This window comes from Esox lucius, chromosome 5 (assembly GCF_011004845.1).
Source record: "Esox lucius isolate fEsoLuc1 chromosome 5, fEsoLuc1.pri, whole genome shotgun sequence".
NCBI lineage: Eukaryota > Metazoa > Chordata > Actinopteri > Esociformes > Esocidae > Esox > Esox lucius.
This window is the reverse complement of record NC_047573.1, coordinates 2,002,335-2,012,502: the sequence shown is the minus strand read 5'-3', so window position 1 is coordinate 2,012,502 and position 10,168 is coordinate 2,002,335.

The window sequence follows — 10,168 nt, the reverse complement described above, 5'->3', positions numbered from 1 at the left end:
CACTCTCTGATGAACTTGCACTACACACACACACACACACACACTGCATGCTACTTAATTAGATGTTTATGCTTGATGAAGTGATATGGGACAAATGTACAAGTAGTTTGTGTTGAATGCATGGTTGCACTCTTTGAACTTAACCATTTTTGTCTTGTTACAGGGTTCAATATTAACAATATTATCTTTTGCGAAATTCAAACACTGAAAAGTTATACCCTATATATACCCTATATATACCCAAGAAGATTTGGGGATATTTTCATACTTTATTACCCTTATTTTCTAGGATTTTTATGAGAATGTTTTATTATTACTATTAGCCGTTACATGAGAGCCAGTGTTGCTGTAGGAAATGAGTCATAGCTTCCATCTAGCTCTACTCAGGACGTGCTAGGGTTTAACCTGCCTTTCCTCTATAGCAGATTACACTGGGCTTTGAACATAAGCCACTCTTTCTATACATAATGCATGGAACAAGTGCTATTTGTAGGTAAGACTGTTCTGATGTTGTCCCATCTCTGAAAGGGCATTGATGTGTTGTTTTGCAAGGCTTTTCTAATGTGAGGTTAGGAAGAATAGTATGACATTGCACATGATGGGAAAAGGGCTTCTTATTATGAAAATCATAGCGTCCTAATACCTGCTATTTCATGTTGTCAGACGCAGGAATATCTCATTCTTTTTTTCTTCTTTTTAAAAAAAGTTTTATTTCAGCTTGGCTGTTCCTTATAAAAATGCTATATTGGCCAAATACTATATTGGCCATATTCCACAAACCCAAGATGCCCGAGATACCGACACAATTAGAGCCGTAGAAGTGCTGTGATGTCGTACCTGTAGTATATCTCTTATAATCCGGCTGGTTTGAACCATGATTCGCTGATTGTCGAGGTATATAACACTAACCCTATCCCATCATTTTATACTGCTCTAAATATGTTGGTAACCAGAGCTAATCACTGTGTCCAGGCATTCCACAATGTGTCATTCCTAAGAAAATCTATTGGCAATGTCAAATTGGCCCAAGACCACACCCCCTTATGTCTTATTGCTTACATATTCATATTCGGAATTGGCCCAAGACCACACCCCTTTATGTCTTATTGCTTACATATTCATATTCGGAATTGGCCCTTGACCACACCCCCTTCTGTCTTATTGCTTACCTATTCATATTCGGACCTTACTTGTTTTTTTATTCGGTGTTCATTTATGTTTACTTCAGTAGTTTTTTGGGTGTGAATCCTACTAAATACAAAACAAAATAATGTTAAATGTTCTCCTCTATAAACTACAAATGCACAATATACTGCCTTTCATATTTAGGCAAATCTTGATGAAGCTAATGTAACATCTGCTTACTATCCTGGTTACTGATTGTCTGAAAGACTTGTCTTCAGCCCTCCTCTGTGTGTGTGTGTATGTTCTTTCTCCATGACGTCTCCAACATAATATATTGCTTTACTATCCTAAAACCATCAGGACATCAGAGATGTTACCTTGGTAACCACATCCACAGCAGCATCAGGACCAGTGGGGAAAAATGTCGGACACAGAACGGATGGAGACTTTGGAGAAGACCATGTGGAACTCTATTAATATTTGTATTTTAATTTCACTCATTTATAACACTTTGAGTTTTCAGTTTGACATGTACAAACCCCGTTTCCAGAAAAGATGGGACACTGTGTTAAAAAACAGAATGCAATGATGTGCAAATAATTAAAATATATGCCCACTTTGAATTTGATGCCAGCAACCCTTTTCAAAAAAGCTGGGACAGAGGCAACAAAACACTAGAAAATGCGTGTAATGCTAAAACATTGTCTGGTGGAACATCTCACAACTAATTAGGTTAATCGGCAATATTAGTGTTGTAGTTCAGTACGTGTTCTTGCAAGGGAAATCCAGTTTCCGGGTTTTAGAAGAAGCCGAATGTTGGCAGAGTGTCAAGAGGTGTGATTAAAATCTCCTTTACTGTGACCATGTGCCAAGTACTTTGAAGACAGACATTACAGCCACCACCTTCTCTGTGCCTGAACTAATTTAAATGAGTCAAAGTGGAAAACTGTCCTGTGGTCTGACAAATCAAAATTTGAAATTATTTTTGTGAAACTGTGGATGCTGCATCCTCCAGGTCAAAGAGGAGAGGGACCATCCAGCTTGTTATCCAAGCACAATTCAAAAGCCAGCATCCATGATGGTATGGGGGTGCATTAGTGCACATGGCATGGATGACTTCCACATCTGAGAAGGCACCATTTATGCTGAACAATATATACTGGTTTTGGAGTAACACATGCTGCCATCCAGACAATAAGACAATGCCAAACCACATTCTGCATGTATTACAACAAGCATGCCTCCGTAGTAAAAGAGACTGGGTGCTAAACTGGCCTGCCTGCAGTCCAGACCTGTCACCAAATGAAAACATTTGGCGCATTAAAAAATGAAAATACGACAAAGGAGACCCCGAACGGTTGAGCAGCTGAAGAATGGGAAAGAAATGCACTTTCAAAACTACAGCAAATAGTCTCAGTTCCCAAACACTTCCAGAGTATTGTTATAAGAAGAGGTGATGCAACACAGTGGTAAACAAGTCCCTGTCACAAGTTTTTTTAAACATGTTGCTGGCATCAAATTCAAAACGGGAAAGTATTTTTCCAAAAACAATAACATTTCTCAGTTTCAACATTTGATATGTTTTCTATGTACTATTTCCAATTAAATGTAGGGATACATGATTTGTGCATCATTGCATTCTGTTTTTATTTGCATTTTACACAACGTCCCAACTTTCTTGGAAACGGGGTTTTATTTGTGGCAAAAAATATGTTCTGTAAATCAAGTTAGATTTGATATGGAATAGGGACAGTGAGGATGGACACTTTAACCGCTATGGTAAGCAGTCAGAATAGGGAGGATATTTCAGAAAAGGTCATTAGAGATGTTTTATTTTAGCGTAACCTAAAATGACAGTGTTCCTGATTTTGGCCAGTTATGATAAACCTTGATATGCTGCAACACATAGTTGGCATGATTCAGCCCTTATAGGACAGAGGTTACAGGAGATACTGTACAACTGGCAAGCATGCTGTTATTTTAACAGCCTTTGATAAATGTGTTGATTTCAATTTCCACAGGTCCATTATTTAAACAGATGGTCTGCATCCCAAATGATTCCCTATTGCTCACTGTAGGTCCCTAATTCTCACCAGATCACTGTGATCCCCGGCCCAAGGTTGTAGAGGTTATAGGGGACCATTTGGAAAGCAACCATGGTTTGAAGTTAATTTGTGTTTTTCTTTGATATGATAAAGATAATGCCTTCATGAATTGAGCAGAATGACCTGCTACTTTTACTTTAATTATGGTGTGTATTTGGATGCATGTGTATTGGTGTGCGTGTGTCTGTAGACTTCATTGTGTATGTTGTTGTGCCTGTGTACGGCAGTGTGTGTGTTTTCATGGTTGCCACATGCAGTAACATGTCTAAGCACAGACATGACTATAAAAATGTCCAGAGCAAGGTTGAAACCTGCAAAGAAACCTAGAGAGGAGCCAGGCACAGTGGGGCAGTCCACTTCTGTCTGTGTAGTTTGGACATTATAAGTATGCTTTGCCTTTTAAGGTCATATGGTTCCCTAAGATATTCAAGAGTTCATAGTTCACAATCCCTAACATACTAAAACTGTTTTTATGAACAATATACACAAAACCATATAGCCAAATTCCATAAGGAAGACCATCTTCCCAAAACCATATTGCCAAATTCCATAAGGAAGGCCATTTTCCCAAAACCATATTTCCAAACTCCATAAGGAAGAAAATGTTTCCAAATCCAAGCACTATTCACTTTTTTACACACAAAGCTGCGTTCTATTTAATTCATTTTACTAAAACCTACACACACCTCTCTTTGTAAAGAACAATAATCACTGTGTTGTCAGAAAGAAACCTGCCAATCAAAAAACCTATATTTAACAATTCTAACACAGCCTTGTGAGGCAGCTGCGCCGCCCTCGACCGTAAAGCACTTCAGAGGGTGATTAAAACAGCAGAGAGCATCACAAGGTCTGACCTGTCATCCCTGCAAGATCTCTACACAGAGAGGTGTAGGAGGAGCAAACAGATCATTACAGATCCCAGCCACCCATGCCACGGACTGTTTACCAAGCTGCCATCAGGCAAAAGGTACTGGGGTATTCAGTCCAAAACAAACAGGCTACAGGACAGTTTCTTTCCACAGGCTGTAAGGCTGCTCAACTCGGGAACCTCTCTTCCCTTCCATCCATAGTCCATGCACACCTGTCAGTTTATATCATGCACATCTGTCACTTATATCATGCACACCTGTCACTTTATATCATGCACACCTGTCACTTTATATCATGCACACCTGTCACTTTTACATTACATAACACTGCCTTCATATCACTATTTATTCATATTACAGTCTTCATTTCACTCCTTATTCATATCACGCTTTATTTATATTACACTATCTTCATATCACCTTGTCTTTACATCACTCTATCTTTACATCACTCTGTCTTTACATCACTCTGTCTTTAGGTCAACATACCATCAATCATACACTGTTGTTAACTCACACGTGTTTAGAAATGACTGATTTATGTTATTCATACAAAACCGACCACAGTTTCATTTACAGTGGTGCTCTGTATTACAATAACGAGTAAAACATAAAAAAAAAAAATATATCTATATATACACAGCAAGTACAGTTCACTGGAAAGTGGACAGTCACACAAGATTTGCTGTGCTGTGGACACAAGTCCTTCAACCTCTGGTCCTCCTGTAGAACATCCTGTAGAACATCCTGTAGAAGGTAAAAGGTTAGAAACATCAGCACAGTGACAACCACGAAAACATATTTTCACAAAGCAAACCTTTCATTCTGTTTGGGATGAACTTTTACTGCTTGATTGTTTTGTTGTTTGTTTTGTTGTTTTTTGTTGTTGGAACAAGAGGATGATGGACCATACCTGCCACATCCTCTAAGGAATTAAACAGTCCTATCATCAATACTCTTGCTCTTCCTTCCTGTCTGATTCCCTCTGCCTTTCTCTCCCCCTTTCTCCTTTCTCTCACTCTTCCTGTCACTGCATGCATGTGTGTGTGTGCGTGTGAGTGTGTCGTATGTGCATATGCCGTGCTGGAGCTCCCTGCCAAAACATGGTTATTTACTAACATGTACTCACAAGTTAAGGACACCATTGTAACTAAGCAGGCTTTTGCAGAAAATCTCCTTAAATCCCAACAACCCCTGGAGTCTTAGAGACATCCTAACAGACATACGTTGTCTTACAGTCAGTGTCCTCTAGGTGGCAGGACTACGGTGGCAGGCAGCATTAAGCCAGTGAATGATCCGGTGAATGATCTGATGTTCTTCCCTTGAGCAAGGCAGTTAACACTAGTCCATAGATTTGTAGTTGTTGGCGATAATGTCAAAACTTCTGGTTGTGGTCGCTCTATGAGGGTATCTCAGGACTATGGGATGTCTAATTCACACAAGTATAGTACACCTTGTACATGTCTGGAATATGTCCGGAATATGTCCGGAATATGACTGGAATATGTCTGGAATATGACTGGAATATGTCTGGAATATGTCTGGAATATGACTGGAATATGTCTGGAATATGACTGGAATATGACTGGAATATGTCTGGAATATGACTGGAATATGTCTGGAATATGACTGGAATATGTCTGGAATATGACTGGAATATGACTGGAATATGTCTGGAATATGACTGGAATATGTCTGGAATATGTCTGGAATATGACTGGAATATGTCTGGAATATGACTGGAATATGACTGGAATATGTCTGGAATATGACTGGAATATGTCTGGAATATGTCTGGAATATGTCTGGAATATGACTGGAATATGTCTGGAATATGACTGGAATATGACTGGAATATGTCTGGAATATGTCTGGAATATGTCTGGAATATGTCTGGAATATGACTGGAATATGTCTGGAATATGACTGGAATATGTCTGGAATATGACCCACTGTCCTATGTCCTATCCTATGTCTACCTCCTCTTTATTAATAATATGTTTTTGTTTATGTATAATAATTATTTGTATTATCTTGATATTAGCTGGCTAGATGTTGCTAAGTTCTGGCCATTATGGGTTGGGCTGTGTTTTTGGGGAAGTCACTTTCTTTAGGGTTAGGAAAAAGCAATTCAAAAGCATTTCAAATGCAGTTTCCTTTTGTCATCGTACCCCCTGGTAAAATAAAGATAGAAAAAGGGTCTGAGTAATATGAATAACATCTCTTTGGTTAAGTACAAATATACTGCTTAAGAAACGGATGTTTAGAAATCTACTGACTTAGTCTGCCTAGACTTCCATTCCAGATGTCTCCTAGAAATGTAATGACAGAAGACACATTCAACGCAGCTAAGAATGAAATTGTGTTGCTGTTTTCTCTGTCTACAGTAAATAAGTAAACATATCTGCCTTTGATAGAATGTCAGAATTCAAATTTAACAACAGAGACATCCTTTTACATCCTAATTGGTTGGTTTAATTATGTAAATCCCGAAACGACACACCTTTAAAACTAAGACTCACTACTGATCAAAGTCTTAGACTTGTTGATAGCAGGAGTGTAGTCATCTTATTGCATTACATATTTCAGTTTGTCTATTCGCACCCGGGTGAGAACGGCCACAGGGCAGCTAATCGGCTATTTACACCCACCCAAATAAATGACACAATATGTGAACGACAGCTACGCGCATCAACGGCAGCAGGCGCCAAAGGATACTGGTCACTCGGAAGTGGCAATGTAATATGAAGTGTAGTAGGTAAGGTGTCAGCCTCATGATCTCTAGGTTGTGAGTTTGATCCTCAAACGGGATTTTTACTGCATTTTGTTGTACTGTGCTTGTACTTGATCAATGACAATAAAGTTCAAAAAATACAAAAGTTGTATAGATACGTGCCTCAAAAGTTGCATGTGCCAAAGGAGGATTCAATTAAAAAAGCTAGGCTACATTAAACACAAAATATAACCTTTTCAACTACGTTGGGTTTTCTCGCTGTTTGTATAATTAAACTAAAATGATCCATTGTGCAAACTTCTATGGTTAGCTATGCCCAGCTAATTTAGCAAATGTTAGACGTTAGTTGGTTCTTGTGACATATATGATTAATAATTCCAAGTCTCAGCACAGATATGCATGTTTTATGCCAGCAGGCCAAGGCCACAGTGTGAGTTTATGTGCATCATGCAAAAAATGACTCACAACAGGTTATACTAATACTAGGAATTCTGGGTGTTTTTGTATTAGTGACATGCATACCCAGGCTGTAGTAATAAACCTGAAACCTACAGACGAGTGAAGTCATTAACTCACCAAATTATAGGGTGTTTACCATGTAATAGTCAAAGTCAATGTAGATCGATGCAAATAGTATTGGGGTGTGATTAGTTTGAGTATTTGCACTTGTTGGCTTTGGACAAACTGTCTGCCATTATATACACCTGGGCGTAAACAGATACATGGGTACAAACTGTCTGCCATTATATACACCTGGGTGTAAACAGATACATGGGTACAAACTGTCTGCCATTATATACACCTGGGTGTAAACAGATACATGGGTACAAACTGTCTGCCATTATATACACCTGGGTGTAAACAGATACATGGGTACAAACTGTCTGCCATTATATACACCTGGGTGTAAACAGATACATGGGTACAAACTGTCTGCCATTATATACACCTGGGCGTAAACAGATACATGGGTACAAACTGTCTGCCATTATATACACCTGGGTGTAAACAGATACATGGGTACAAACTGTCTGCCATTATATACACCTGGGTGTAAACAGATACATGGGATATTTCCACCCCGAGTGCAAATAGCATTGTTGGCTACGGACACCTGGGTGCAAATAGTATCTACCTAAAATTTTTTATTGACATTTTAAAAATGTGAGTTCTCTAGATATGGCTACTGTACCTGCAACAGAACCCAGCATATTCATCATGCATTTCCCTCATTTTGTTGATTGCTTTTGACACTCAGTCAGCATACCTCTGCTATAGCAAAGTTACAAGTCCATATTAACTCCATATTTTAAAAAACACATTACATTCTAGCAATGTTTTAGGGGAACGACATGTGTTTGAAAGATCACAACAAACATTTGCACCATCAGAAGTAAACGAGGAAATGTGCTTTGTAAAATCAACAGCAGGAATGTCTATTTATTGAAATAAATCGATACTCCAACAGTGACGCAGAAAGTGAATTTACACCTCACCTAACCAGCCAATAATATCTGTACAGGCAGATGTGTGAGGAATGGGTGCTTCTAAATTGCTATAGACAGGTTGAGAGATACTTCCACAGTCTGAAATCACCTATAATATGCACTGCTCAGAGGGAGGGTGGAAAAGACAGACTAGGAGGTAAACAGTTTGAGATACCAGAAATTGAACAGGACAAGCAGAACGTAATATCTCAGTCTATATTCTTCATGTGTGACATTTGGAGTAAAAGAGGATGAAAGACTGAGGAGAGGAAATGTTTTTTTCTGACAGTGTTGTCATCAGTTAGTCAAAGCTACTTCTCCAGAAAGAGGGCTGATTAAGAATACATACTTGTTCGTTATCTCGGCAAAATCTCTATTTTCCTCTGTCTCTATAATAATGATCTCTCTGTTCTTCTTTTACCATTCAAATGTTCAGAACTCCTAAGCATTTCAAATGATTTTTGATCCCAATCTTGATCCACAGTGTGTGTAGCCTGACAGTTGCCAGTTTTCCTATACAACAACAGTTAAGAGGAGGAGAAAGATATAGAACCAAACCTTTTGAAGACGTTTCTGGAAGGTTAAAGGTCAGAATGACAGAGGGAAAACAGAATGCAATGAATGGGTGGGTGTTGTGTGGGTCAGTCTGGGGGGGCAGAGAGGGAGTGAGAGAGGACAGGTTAGGTCAACATTTTTCTGACAGGAAGAAGAGTAACAGTCAATCACATTCATCACACAGACAGAAACATGTTGAAAACGACAGGTGACAAAATTAATCCTTCAGAGCCCATCATTCATGTTTCAACTCTGCCTCTTTCCTTTTGTCATCGCCGCCCCACCTTCCCCCTCATCTTCCTCCCCCTCCTCCCCCTCCTCCCCCATTCTCTAATTCCAAGTCTGACTCTGGAGGGCCATTAACATTTAACTCATTAATATGACCATACACATCATGTTGCAATCATCTTCCTGTTTACTCGTTCTGACAGGGCCAGCCAACTTAACCTTCTCACAAATAATTTATCACGATTATTTGAAGTCTCACATCACACGCACACACACAAATACACACCACCACCATATTTGACCTTTACTTGTGTTATCAGCTACATAAACAAAGTGACAGTAATCTGACTAATGAGAACGTAGTATCAAGCTAACACACAGATCTTCCTCTCTGTTGAATCGCTGCAGAGATGCTAGGACATCAGGTTCTCAGATCACCATCTCTATCGGAGAGGCGGTCGATGAAGGAGTACAAGGAGGACAACGGAGTAGAGAAGGAGAAAGTTGAAAAAATAGGGAGGAGAACAGAGGAGAAGGGAAGTGTCTCAGAATCCCCAGGATCAATCTGTCAGGGCCACATGCAGCCCAAACGATACAAAGTGTACAGGATAAAGTCTGTTGATCTGACAAGGCACTTAACTCAAATTTCTCTTGGAAAATAAGAATGTATTTTCAGTCATACTGTACCAACCTTTTTTTATATATGTTTTAGTCTTTTAGAAGATGCTCTTTAGAGCCAGGGGAAACAACCTCACTGCTCAATAGTAGTAAGTGCATTCTAATCAATTAATTCGTTATCAAGTTCAGTGCTATCCGCTACCTGGTAAAACATGGAATAATAAAACATTCTAAATTTTTGCTTACTAACATTGTCTGCAAGGGCAATTGGGGAATTGTTATTATATTTGGTGTTATACGCTACAGTACATACAGAATCCCAGAAGGAGCAGCGCAGAGAGACCAGATTCTCTCCCTTCACCCGAAGAGACACAGCAGCCCTCCCCATCTGACCAAAAGGGGCAGAAATGTTACACACAGCGACCTTTGGTGTCATTTACTGGGATA